The sequence below is a fragment of the Tachypleus tridentatus genome, chromosome 3, assembly GCF_004210375.1.
Source record: "Tachypleus tridentatus isolate NWPU-2018 chromosome 3, ASM421037v1, whole genome shotgun sequence".
Taxonomy (NCBI): Eukaryota; Metazoa; Arthropoda; class Merostomata; order Xiphosura; family Limulidae; genus Tachypleus; species Tachypleus tridentatus.
Window position 1 is genome coordinate 42,027,555 of NC_134827.1, and position 14,680 is coordinate 42,042,234.

At 28.3% G+C, this 14,680-nt stretch overlaps 1 long non-coding RNA gene across 1 annotated transcript; it reads left to right on the top strand.

Moving 5' to 3' along the window:
* Nucleotides 1-2,522: 2,522 nt before the first annotated feature.
* On the top strand, nucleotides 2,523-7,043 carry LOC143246056 (uncharacterized). The gene is made up of 2 exons (XR_013025746.1): nucleotides 2,523-2,610; nucleotides 6,790-7,043. It is a non-coding gene; the product is annotated as an uncharacterized LOC143246056 (long non-coding RNA).
* The last annotated feature ends 7,637 nt before the right edge of the window (nucleotides 7,044-14,680 follow it).

Consider the following 14,680-nt stretch of genomic DNA (forward strand, 5'->3'; position numbering starts at 1 on the left):
GTTTCAGTGCATTTGGTGAGCTATAAGTAAGATCTCAATAAAGATATTAATTCTATTGTATTTTGGGAAGTTTTAAGAACCTTTATGTACTTACATGCTGTGATGGTAGTAGTCGAAATTAATTTGAAACTGCTATATCATGCAAGTGCAATTTTATCACAAAGAAAAGATTTGTTATTTCACTTATAATTTTATTTTGGAAATGGGCTTTTCTATAGGCCACCTTGTATTTTAGTTTTAGCTTTCTTACAAAAGATTGTAAGTTTGAGATGCTTTTCAGTCTTCCAGAAGTGGGAAGAGCAAAGTTAGAGGAAGGTGTTCTTTGTAGATGAATCTAAACTCAATTTGTGTTGCAAGAAACAAAAAGTACTTTATTCAATGGAAGATAATTACAATAAAGCTTACTGTGGGACTAATACCAGTATATCAGCAATGATGTTGGAGATCTTCACAAAATTAATGGCATTGTGATTACAGATTCTTATCCATTACATCATCATCTCAGAGACAAGATCTGTTGAGCAGGGATACTTCTACTACTAAAAACATTATTTCAGATATGTGGAATAAGTGATGAACAATAGCTGGATGGAAAAGGGACATTCAACTTGTGGCATGACCCACACAAAGTCTCATTATGAATACAATTAACCCTGTCGATGTGGGAGGGTCAAAGTGCACATGTACAACTTTATACAGTGCTACATTAAAGTACTTCATTACTAAACTATCTTAATAAACTTGGCACCAACACATAGTTTATAATTCAAATTTGTTTATATCTTAACATTAATATTTTAACTTTAAAAGCAAATATTTAAATAGAATCGTAAGTCTACATCTCTGAGTCACATGATGAGATGGTTCTCAGAATTGTGTTTTATAGATTTTCTCTCATGTAAAGGTTTCAAATTGTTCAACCACACAGAACATCATACTGTGGTTATTAATGCCAGAACATACAATTTCAACTTTTTTTGTTTTACTGAGACACTGTTATGTATGTTCAAACGACATTTATTTGTATCCTCTGATTTTAATAAGTGTCTTTAATTCTCTTTGAGATTTACAATTGAACACATTTATAACCAATAGGAAGAAAATATTCTAAACTACATTAGTAATGTGGTTGTCTGTTTTATTTTAGTGAACAAAACCAATGACTGCGAAGAGAGATTCATGTGTTTAGGCTGTTAAAACATTGCTCCCAGCAGCAATGAAATTGTTTTAAATTATTTATAATTTTAAAGTATTTACATGTTAGTTAGAAAGTCAGATAAATTATGATGACTTTACATCATTCTTATCCAGTACCCAATATGTTTTTACTGTTTTAAAATGCATATTTGAAACCTACATGAACTGTTTTTGTGTAACCAACCAACAGTAAGAAAAATATACCTCACTAAACCACACACCAAGATACAAAGGTTTTGGTTTTAATCCATTTTTCTTCATTAATAGACTTATTGTTTGTGAGTCCTGTAGCTTATTAATTGTGTGTTATGCACTTGCATTTCCAGTACACTACATTTTGAGACAAACAGGCTGATGATTCTACTCAACAATAAGTTTGGAGTAGAATACAAATAATTAAAACATTGACGACACATTAATCACCTAATCAGATGAGCTCTTAGAAACGTTACCAGTGGTTAATAATATGTTATCACTAGTTTAATTATTTCTCTGTTTTGTTCTTGTGTACCATTATATAGATGTAGTATGTTTATTGACATGCTTCTCTTTTACATTTGCAAGTTTTGTAATATTTGTTTGTCATTATTATTGTAGTTTCTGCTCATATCTGTTGATAAACGTAAAATTAGAATAAATGTTTTTAGTTATTTAACATTCCTATTTTCTTTAAACATGGAATTGTAATGAAAGAGTAATTGAAATGTATTCTCATCTCAAGGATTTAAAACATTAAAAATTAATGTCTGAAATATGACATTAGTCACCATTAATGTTAATCATAAATTACTTTTCTTTAAACCTGTATACTCAAATGGAGGTCAAAGTGTCACTCAACAGGAATGTCAGAGTTATCAGATATTCATGTTATGCTACACTGCTCATTTAATGATAATTGATGAGAGACGAGAGTAAATACTAAATGCAATATACAGGGCTACTGAAAGATAAAGTAGATATACATTTTGGAAGTTTCAGATGTGATGTGAATGTAATATGCAAACTGTACAATGGATAAAACTACTTTTATTTTTCACTGAGTCATGCTAACACTGTCACCATCAGTAACATAAATTAACACAGAAAACTGTGTGCAATATTGTTCCAGTAATACTTTCTTTCTTTGTTTCTTATGCTGTTTATAACACACACACACACACACACTCACACACACACACACACACTCATGCATATATATAGAGATACTCAATAATACTTTAGAGTTTTTGGTATTGCATGTTATTGTCCTACAAAGATGGAAATATTTCTACAGATACATTTTCATAAAACGAAGTAACTTATATTGACATTTTGTGTTATTTTTTAGGTGTTGTGATGGGAATTGTTAATACAGTTTCTAATTGTCCTGGTATTTTTGCACCAACGGTTGCTGGTGCTTTGACAGAGCATGCAGTAAGTAAATGTGCATATTTCTATTTTCATTATATATAACTTATTTTACATTTCTGAGTATTTAAGTTAACATGTTAATACTGTGAAGACACGTAAATCTAAAAAAGAGTTTTAAATTATTTTATCTGCATTGTACAATCTGCTGATTAGTACTGGAATAAATCAACATAGCAGTGAGATTAAAGCAAGTTTAAAATTGTCAGAAATATGCCTTATTTAATTTCAACAGAAACGTGGGTGGTGCTATTTTAAATGTTAAAAAAATTAAATGAAATTTTTTTTTCATTTGTTTCTCACCAACATGCAAATAATGAAAATAGTTCATTTATTAATCAGAGGTAATTATCAATCCCTGTTTCAAATGATGTTTTCTTACATGTATGAGCCCATAAAAAGACAGTATGTTTGTAGCAAAACCCTTAAATGTCAAGATATGTCTGTATGAAACTTACAGCACACCTGCAGTTTGACAAAGTTAATAAGTTTGCATCAAGAGATTACAAATTTTTTATCATCATTTATATGGTAGAGTCTCTAGAATGAAATAATACCATTTAACAATAGTCTACACTATTTGACATTCATTTTAACCTTTAGTTGTAATGGCTGATTAAAAAAATTAGTGTTTGAAATCTCACTGAAAGCTATTTATAATTAATAAAAAAAAAGAATATAATCTTTTATTGAGTTTTCAACTTTTATATCTGAAAACACTAAACTTTTCCTCATTTAACATGATTTATAAATTTGTAGTACTTAGTTAAACTTAATTAAACTTACTTCACTAAATCTTCAACTTCAGGACCATGATTTTATCATTTTTTATCTATAAACTTCTGGGTCATTCTTGGGATTATTACTAACAACTTACCTACACTTTCTGGTTATGATTAAATCTACCATAAGGCAATGAACAAGAGGACTGGCCTAGTGTTCATCTTGTTCAAACTAAATCCATGGCTTTATGGTACGTGATCTTTTGTTGACAAAATACACTTTAAGAGTGACAGTCATATCAAAATATTCAGTCAGACAAGAGTACTCTCGAGTTGGCAATGGTTGTTGTTGTCTTCCTGCTTGTCCTCTAGTCTATCATACAAATTTTTTTGAAAAGAATTCTAAAACAAACAATTGAAACTTTACCAATTATGGTACATAAATCACTCTGATTTTTTATTTTTAGTCCAATAAAGACACCAGCTTTGATCTTTGCCTCAGAAAGCTCAGGAAAGAAGTCTCGAAGGTACTTGAAGGCTGCAGACTTTTATTAAGAGCTGTGACAACCTTCTGAAGGTCCACTAGTGGCTCACACTTGACATTGTTCCTCCCCAAAGAGAGCTTGGTCCATTATGGCCAGTGCTTTCTGTTGCAGTGCAATGTGGTGTCCCTGCTGTCCCAAAGGCAAAGATAACATGGAAACTTGGTAAAGCCTCCTTGGAAACCCATCAGGAATGCCACCATTTTGAAGTCTTCTATAATCTTCCAGCCATACTCATCATACTTTTAAGGCTTCTAGCAAGGTCTTGATGCTGTTTTATTCCTTTTGAGGTGCACTGAATGAACCATGTGAAGAGATGGATACTTATTCCTGTTATGGAGCAGCACAGCTTTGAGGCTTCTGGATAAGCTTTCATTGAAGAGGCACCACTTGTTCGGAGTACAGGCAATTCCAGTTGCCTCACACAGACTAGATACATTGTGGTAGAGGCAGAGCACATCTTGACAAGTGAAGAAGCTTGAAAAATGTTAGTGATGCTTCCTCTTACTTCATGCACTTGCACACTTTCATCTAATAACAAATCCCACTCCTTAAACCTAGACGTCAAAACTTGGCATTCAACTTTGTTAGATCAAGTCATTTAGGTCTCTTTGGTTGTGGTAGTATGGATTTATCTCACCAGCCGCACCTCTGAAATTGTAATCTGCATCTTCAGCATCTATCTTCTCTTCTGATTTGCTGCTCTTGTGAGGATGGCTGCTTTCTCTGGCAGAGTGGTTACAAGGAGCACAGGGCAGTGTCGTACTGGGAGATGGATGATAGAAGGTCTGAATATGTGATAGTAGATGCATTATTGCCAACTCAATGTTTCAAGGGTCCACCATGCAGAAGTAGCAATTGCTTGAATGGTCAGTGGGTTCATGCCAAATTCTTGAAATAGTGAACTTCACGGCTCTCTTTTCCTCTGTACCAACCTGCAAAATAGCAAAATAAAATTGTTATTATGAAGAATAAATTTATTTCATCCACAACTAATGTGTAAGAGGTTCATGTAAAATATTTTATATATTTTTTCTGTACTATTGAAACTTAAAAAAAAATTAAAATATATAAATTCTAAAAGGTCTAAAATTTGTATAATATAAAATCTTACTACTGAAGCAAGCAAAATTGTCTGTCTTATCTTCTAGAGTTTTTTGCAGTGCTCACAGATAAAATGAGGTGCCCATGGTTTGTCTTGATCCCCGAAAGGCATACCCAAATATGCTTGTAGGCTTCACACATCTTAGCAGATGCTGTCGCAGAGTACTTTTTTTGCTCTTGATAAATTGGCCACATACATAGCAGAATGCATCTGGAGAATGCTTGCAGCTTCTTGATGCCATCTCTGATAAAATCAAATAGGTCTCTGTGTTGACATTAGGCAGCTAGAATTAAACTCAAGTGGTGAGTGAGCGATCATCTGTATGTACATTAATTTGGAAATTCTAGAAAATTCAAGAACCTCTACAACATTCTACAAAGTTCTTGAAAATTCTTTTAAGTTTGAGAAAATTCTCTCTCAGCTACTCAGCACTAAATCTACCTGGAATGTTCTGGAAAGTAGATAAATTTGAAAATTTCATTACTCAGGTCACTTTGCTTTTGAAGAGAAAGTTTGAAGAGAAAAATAGGTCTTTTATATTTACTTTTGGTATAATAAATTGGGAAATAACACTTTCTGCCCAGGAACAAGAAAAAGTAAAATTTTGTTACATAGTGTAATAGACTATTAAAATATTTAGGATATAAACACAGTATAATTTTAATATTTATTTTATTAAGTGGTTTAATGCAACATGTGTCTTGTTAATCATATAATCTATAACAAATCCAGTATCACCAGTTTTAACTTTGACACCTACTCTTAATCAGAGTGGACAGAGAGTGTTGCCTGTTCCTGAGGGAGAGTAACAGAATATGTGCTCTTTCCATAAATGCAGGAAATGATAAACACCTAGAGAGTTCTTTGCAATATGAGAGTTTGGTTGCAAAAGACAAACACAGGTTTGTGAACAAAATAACTGGGGCACTCAAGCAGCACCAAACTCTGTTGCTAAATACATTCTACAAGTTCAGTTCATTAATTTTTACTTATGGATAGAACTGAACCTTTTATTTCATTGTGACAACTCAGGATAAAGCAAGAATATCTGGCAGAAGAATATGAATTAAATGACTTGGATTCTGTCTCGATACTGTTGTTGAATTACTGTTATTTCTGATTATTGTGTGATCTTTTATTTTTAGTTCCACTGGACTAGGATGGTTTTCTTGTGGGTATATCAATGCATGTAATAAGTAATGTATACCTACATTATTAACTCATCCATAAAAAATGTGTCCTTTTAAATCCCTAGTGTGCATCTTTACACAATACACTTTGGTGACTTGAATTATGCAAAACTTTATGTATGTCTGAGGAAATGTGTGTTGATCTGTCAGTCATAGTAACTTACAGTGGTACCTATTCACTTGTGTGTCCACTGTAAAACTGTTAAACTGTTAACCCAGATTATTTAAAGTAGTAGAATATTCACAGTATATCATTCGATTAACATTAATTTCTGATCTTCAAGTTATCAACTGATATCACATGGTTAACACTAACTTCTGATCTTCACAATATATCAACATATATCAAATGATTAGTACCAACTTATGATCTTTATAAGCTATCAACATATAATAGAACTAGACATTATCTGTCACTAATTTATCATAATGTTCATCCTTTCTTAATTATAATTCTTTCATCAGTTTGAGAATCTCATCATTATTGATATTTTTGTCCACTTAGACAAAGTATGTTTTACTCATTTTAGAAAGAAAATGTATATTTAATAAACATTTACACAGAACTGATTTTTTACTTTGTGTCTGACAATACCTAATGATTGTAATTTTATTTTTCTACTCAGGAGACTATTGAACATTGGGGCATTGTCTTTTATCTCTCGGGTGGAATTTGTATGGTCGGAGCCATCATCTTCGATCCCCTTTGGATCTTCTGACCTTCAGCCTTGGGCTGTTCCATTAGACATTGCTGATGACACTCAGCCTATTGTTTATGAACAAAATAATGTAAATTTGCCTGACATATAGGCAAAATGCCTTTAATAGTTGGTTGTAAAAAATTTAAAAGTATCATGTGATGCTTTAAAATGTGTTGAGGAATTTGCATTTTAACAAAACTTTATTTTTTGTATTTTTAACTGTTTGTATATTCCTGTTGTTCGGTTTTCTTTGTATGTTAAACAAATGCAAACATATTTCAAGTTAAAACTATACTTATTCAATTATAGTTAAATAATACCTAAGAGCGGACAGTTATTAATTATTTCTAATATTATTATTATATTTTAATTTTTGAGAGAATTTTCAGCACATTTTTGTGACCTGATAATTGTTGATTTATGCATGTAGGGATAAACATTGTATGATCTTTCCTTCTCCGTGTGTTTTATATAACTTAAACTAATGAGTTATTATAAGATTCTGTGAAATTGTGGCACTTGTATTCTGGAAGCCTAAGAATAGTTAGTTCATATACAGATATTACCAGAAATCTTAGGAAGTCATACTTTAGAATAGATTTGATTATAGTCCCCATTGTTTGTTTCAGATGTTTTGGATACGAGATTTAATACTAAAACACTTGGTAACAGAGCGTTACCAATTAATTGAAACACATTTATTGAAATAATAAATATATTAATTATATTTATCAATTATAAAATATATTAATAATAAATATATTTATTTATATATAAAGTTATATTAATTATATTTATTAATTATAAGATATAGTAATAAATATATGTATATTATATATAAAAGTTATATCTTTTTGTGTGGCTCATAGATTAACCATCATTAGGAAGTAGACAGCATAATGTGAACATATGGTCAATCAATTACCATAAGTCACGCTGCCACCAATTTATCTCTGTTTTAAAGTAGAATTTCAGTAATAATTTTATGCAACTACTGAACAAGAATCTCTATTTAAAATTAACTTCAAATTATTGAATGTTTTTAATGATTGTATTGTATTTAGTTTGCCTTTGTCATAAGAATCTTTAATCGATTTTATATTGTTCCATTTATGGTCATTACCAAACTACTCTAACGTGGTTGTGAGCTGACTTGTAGGAAGACTAAGTGCATTCTCTCAGTGTAGCCCTTCTGATTTGACTTATACTACCTGCTATTACGTGAAATATTTATTTGAAGTGAGGATGCATTAGGCAAATGTAGCACACAGGCCATTGACTTGAGAGTTTATAGTTTAGTCTTCTGGTTATTATAAATTATTTACTGTTTGGCTTCTGGTTATTTTCTTATCAAATGATATTCTTTTCAAAATGACATTCAGTGAGTTTAAGTATTTTTCATTACTCTTTTACTTTCTTTAATTATTCTATACCTAATACATGACTGAAAGACACAAAACAGTTGAATTTTCAACACAGGTGATAACTTTAACTTGAGAGTCATTATTGGATGTATTGAGAGAATAAAACTATAAAAATATGGATGTATTGAGAGAATAAAATTATAAAAAACATGGATGTATTGAGAGAATAAAACTATAAAAATATGGATGTATTGAGAGAATAAAACTAAAAATATGGATGTATTGAGAGAATAAAACTATAAAACATGGATGTATTGAGAGAATAAAACTATAAAAAACATGCATGTATTGAGAGAATAAAACTGTAAAAATATGGATGTATTGAGAGAATAAAACTATAAAAACATGGATGTATTGAGAGAATAAAACTATAAAAACATGGATGTATTGAGAGAATAAAACTATAAAAACATGGATGTATTGAGAGAATAAAACTATAAAACATGGATGTATTGAGAGAATAAAACAATAAAAACATGGATGTATTGAGAGAATAAAACTATAAAAATATGGATATATTGAGAGAATAAAACTATAAAAACATGGATGTATTGAGAGAATAAAACTATAAAAACATGGATGTATTGAGAGAATAAAACTATAAAAGCATGGATGTATTGAGAGAATAAAACTAAAAATATGGATGTATTGAGAGAATAAAACCAAAAGTATTGATGTATAGAAAGAATAAAACTAAAAATAACGATGTATAGAGAAAATAAAACTTTAAAAATAAGGATGTATAGAGAAAATAAAACTTTAAAAATAAGGATGTATAGAGAAAATAAAACTTTAAAAATAAGGATGTATAGAGAAAATAAAACTAAAAATAAGGATGTATATAGAAAATAAAACTAAAATAAGGATGTATAGAGAAAATAAAACTTTAAAAATAAGGATGTATATATAAAATAAAACTAAAAAATAAGGATATATAGAAAAAACTAAAATAAGGATGTATATATAAAATAAAACTAAAAATAAGGATGTATATAGAAAATAAAATTAAAATAAGGATGTATATAGAAAATAAAACTAAAAATAAGGATGTATATAGAAAATAAAATTAAAAATAAGGATGTATAGAGAAAATAAACCTAAAAATGTTGATGTATAATGAAAATAAAAAAAAAAATGTGGATGTATAATGAAAATAAAGCTGTAAAAATAAGGATGTATTGAGAAAATAAGACTAAAAATATGGATGTACAGAGAAAAGACAAAATGTGGGTGTACAGAGAAAATAAAACTAAAAATAAGGATGTATAGAGAAAATAAAACTAAAAATAAGGATGTATAGAGAAGATAAAACTATAAAAACATGGATGTATTGACAGAATACAACTATAAAAACATGGATGTATTGAGAGAATAAAACTATAAAATTATGGATGTATTGAGAGAATAAAACAAAATATGGATGTATTGAGAGAATAAAACTATAAAAAATATGGATGTATTGAGAGAATAAAACTATAAAAATATGGATGTATTGAGAGAATAAAACTATAAAAATATGGATGTATTGAGAGAATAAAACTATAAAAACATGGATGTATTGAGAGAATAAAACTATAAAAACATGGATGTATTGAGAGAATAAAACTATAAAAATATGGATGTATTGAGAGAATAAAACAATAAAAACATGGATTTATTGAGAGAATAAAACAATAAAAACATGGATTTATTGAGAGAATAAAACAATAAAAACATAGATGTATTGAGAGAATAAAACCAAAAAACATGGATGTATTGAGAGAATAAAACTAAAAATATAGATGTATTGAGAGAATAAAACTATAAAACATGGATGTATTGAGAGAATAAAACTATAAAAACATGGATGTATTGAGAGAATAAAACTATAAAAACATGGATGTATTGAGAGAATAAAACTATAAAAAACATGGATGTATTGAGAGAATAAAACTATAAAAAAATATGGATGTATTGAGAGAATAAGACTAAAAAATAATGGATATATAGAGAAAATAAAACTATAAAAATATGGATGTATTGAGAGAATAAGACTAAAAATAAGGATATATAGAGAAAATAAAACTATAAAAACATGGATGTATTGAGAGAATAAAACTATAAAACATGGATGTATTGAGAGAATAAAACTATAAAAACATGGATGTATTGAGAGAACTATAAAAACATGGATGTATTGAGAGAATAAAACTATAAAAACATGGATGTATTGAGAGAATAAAACTATAAAAACATGGATGTATTGAGAGAATAAAACTATAAAAAACATGGATGTATTGAGAGAATAAAACTATAAAAACATGGATGTATTGAGAGAATAAAACTATAAAAAAACATGGATGTATTGAGAGAATAAGACTAAAAACAAGGATATATAGAGAAAATAAAACTATAAAAACATGGATGTATTGAGAGAATAAAACTATAAAAACATGGATGTATTGAGAGGATAAAACTATAAAAAACATGGATGTATTGAGAGAATAAAACTATAAAAATATGGATGTATTGAGAGAATAAAACTATAAAAACATGGATGTATTGAGAGAATGAAACTATAAAAAAACATGGATGTATTGAGAGAATAAAACTAAAAATATGGATGTATTGAGAGAATAAAACTATAAAAACATGGATGTATTGAGAGAATAAAACTATAAAAACATGGATGTATTGAGAGAATAAAACTATAAAAACATGGATGTATTGAGAGAATAAAACCATAAAACATGGATGTATTGAGAGAATAAAACCAAAAACATGGATGTATTGAGAGAATAAAACCAAAACATGGATGTATTGAGAGAATAAAACTAAAAATATGGATGTATTGAGAGAATAAAACTAAAAATATAGATGTATTGAGAGAATAAAACTATAAAAACATGGATGTATTGAGAGAATAAAACTATAAAAACATGGATGTATTGAGAGAATAAAACTATAAAACATGGATGTATTGAGAGAATAAAACTATAAAAACATGGATGTATTGAGAGAATAAAACTATAAAAATATGGATGTATTGAGAGAATAAGACTAAAAATAAGGATATATAGAGAAAATAAAACTATAAAAACATGGATGTATTGAGAGAATAAAACTATAAAAACATGGATGTATTGAGAGGATAAAACTATAAAAACATGGATGTATTGAGAGAATAAAACTATAAAAATATGGATGTATTGAGAGAATAAGACTAAAAATAAGGATATATAGAGAAAATAAAACTATAAAAACATGGATGTATTGAGAGAATAAAACTATAAAAACATGGATGTATTGAGAGAATAAAACTATAAAAACATGGATGTATTGAGAGAATAAAACTATAAAAAACATGGATGTATTGAGAGAATAAAACTATAAAAACATGGATGTATTGAGAGAATAAGACTAAAAATAAGGATATATAGAGAAAATAAAACTATAAAAACATGGATGTATTGAGAGAATAAAACTATAAAAAACATGGATGTATTGAGAGAATAAAACTATAAAAATATGGATGTATTGAGAGAATAAAACTATAAAAACATGGATGTATTGAGAGAATAAAACTATAAAAACATGGATGTATTGAGAGAATAAAACTAAAAATATGGATGTATTGAGAGAATAAAACTATAAAAAACATGGATGTATTGAGAGAATAAAACTATAAAACATGGATGTATTGAGAGAATAAAACTATAAAAATATGGATGTATTGAGAGAATAAAACTATAAAAACATGGATGTATTGAGAGAATAAAACTATAAAAACATGGATGTATTGAGAGAATAAAACTATAAAAACATGGATGTATTGAGAGAATAAAACTAAAAAATATGGATATATTGAGAAAATAAAACTATAAAAATATCGATGTATTGAGAGAATAAAACTAAAAATAAAAAAGAATAAAACTATAAAACATAGATGTATTGAGAAAATAAAACTATAAAAAATATAGATGTATTGAGAAAATAAAACTATAAAAAACATGGATGTATTGAGAGAATAAAACTATAAAAAACATAGATGTATTGAGAGAATAAAACTATAAAAAACATAGATGTATTGAGAGAATAAAACTATAAAAAATATAGATGTATTGAGAGAATAAAACTAAAAACATGGATGTATTGAGAGAATAAAACTAAAAATATGGATGTATTGAGAGAATAAAACTAAAAACATGGATGTATTGAGAGAATAAAACTAAAAATATGGATGTATTGAGAGAATAAAACTATAAAAATATGGATGTATTGAGAAAATAAAACTATAAAAATATGGATGTATTGAGAGAATAAAACTATAAAAACATGGGTGTATTGAGAGAATAAAATTATAAAAACATGGATGTATTGAGAGAATAAAACTATAAAAACATGGATGTATTGAGAGAATAAAACTATAAAAACATGGATGTATTGAGAGAATAAAACTATAAAAATATGGATGTATTGAGAGAATAAGACTAAAAATAAGGATATATAGAGAAAATAAAACTATAAAAACATGGATGTATTGAGAGAATAAAACTATAAAAACATGGATGTATTGAGAGAATAAAACTATAAAAACATGGATGTATTGAGAGAATAAAACTATAAAAACATGGATGTATTGAGAGAATAAAACTATAGAAACATGGATGTATTGAGAGAATGAAACTATAAAAATATGGATGTATTGAGAGAATAAGACTAAAATATGGGTATATATAGAGAATAAAACTGTTAAAATAAGGATGAACAGAGAAAATAAAACTAAAAATATGAATGTATAGAGAGAATAAAACTAAATGGTAAACATTTCAATTTCAATAATCTATCTTCAAGTTTTAAACATATCTTTTATGAGTTATTTGAAATTAATTTATAGCAATGTATAGAAATTATTTTTTTTTTTTTAAAGAGCATCTAGCGTCATGTATTTAACAAATTATTTTTCTTTACTATTGTTTGCTGTTCTTTTTAAGAATTTGCCTACCATTCAAGGTAGAATATTTATTAGTGTTTATGATGCCTTTATTGTTCCGGTTTTATTTTGTTATTGTTCTGGTCAACACAATAATAATCATAGCATATTACTTAGCATTTTTCGTCAATTTTGTATGTATAATATATGTATACAATCAAACAATTATCCGATAAGTACATTTTTCTTAACTTGTGGGGAAAGAATTTTTTTCCTCCATGTTTTACATCGTATCTACTTTTAGAATAATGAAATATATGTTTCAATTTAGTAAAATTCTACCAAAATAGTGTTTTGCCTTCGTGTATGACATTTTTTGTTTCTTTTATTTACAATGAATTATTGTTTATATTAGACATAAGTGTTATTACAGTGGAGCCCCTCACTAACGACTTCAAAAATTCCTTGACAAAAAGGTCGTTACTGAGGGGAAGTCGTTAGTGAGGGGTGGATACCCAATTCGTTACGAAGATTTAAATTATGTACGTTTTTATAATAGGCAATCGGTCTCTGTTCATTTTAAGGGTATGGAGTATTTAAAACGAAATAAAAATGCGTTAATATGTAATACAAAATATATTTTCACTAGTTCTCACTACTTTACCTTGATTTTATGAGGCTATTAAATGTTTAAACACAAGTCTATTCACCATTCTGTACACAAAAAATGTTCAAAGGCAGGTTTAAAATACGATCCTAAAATACATTTCTTAAAAAAATCACTGTAAAATGTTACACGCAAAAGTGTTCAAATACTGACTGGATATACGATCGTAAACTAAAGAAGTCACTAATGCTCATGCAGACTTAAAATGCGATGATAAAATACATTTTTATAAAGAAATCACTGTAGAAGAAATGCTACACACGCACAAAATGATCAAATACAGACTTAAAATACGATAAGAAACTACATTTTCTTAAAGAAATAACTAATTTTGTTTGTTTTTCTTCGAAAATTGTACAGTTTCAATGTCTTTGCTCACTGCTACCATCAATCTACAATGTCCATTTTCCCGTGTTTGAGACCAAACTGTAAAGTTTTTCTGCATATGACATTGCAGTGGCACAGTCAATTGGCTCGAAAGACTCTACGGTTGTTGCGCAGAATTCTTCACCATCATCACTCTCGATTTCTTCAGGACACACGATAATATTGTCAGAAACTGAATCATCACAAACTGGGTTTCGTTTTAAAGTCACTTATTTTGCAATAAAAAGTACATTTACCTCATATCTTGGCGTATATGTATATACTGTATGTTCCAAAAAAATATGTGTAACTTTTACAATCGCCTTGTTTTTTCTGTAAGGGATGCAGAAAAGAGATGTTGTTATGGGTAACTCAACTAATGACAACTAACTAATTCCACGTAAATTTTAGACCTTTGATCTTTAGATCCCAGCCAAGGCAACATCC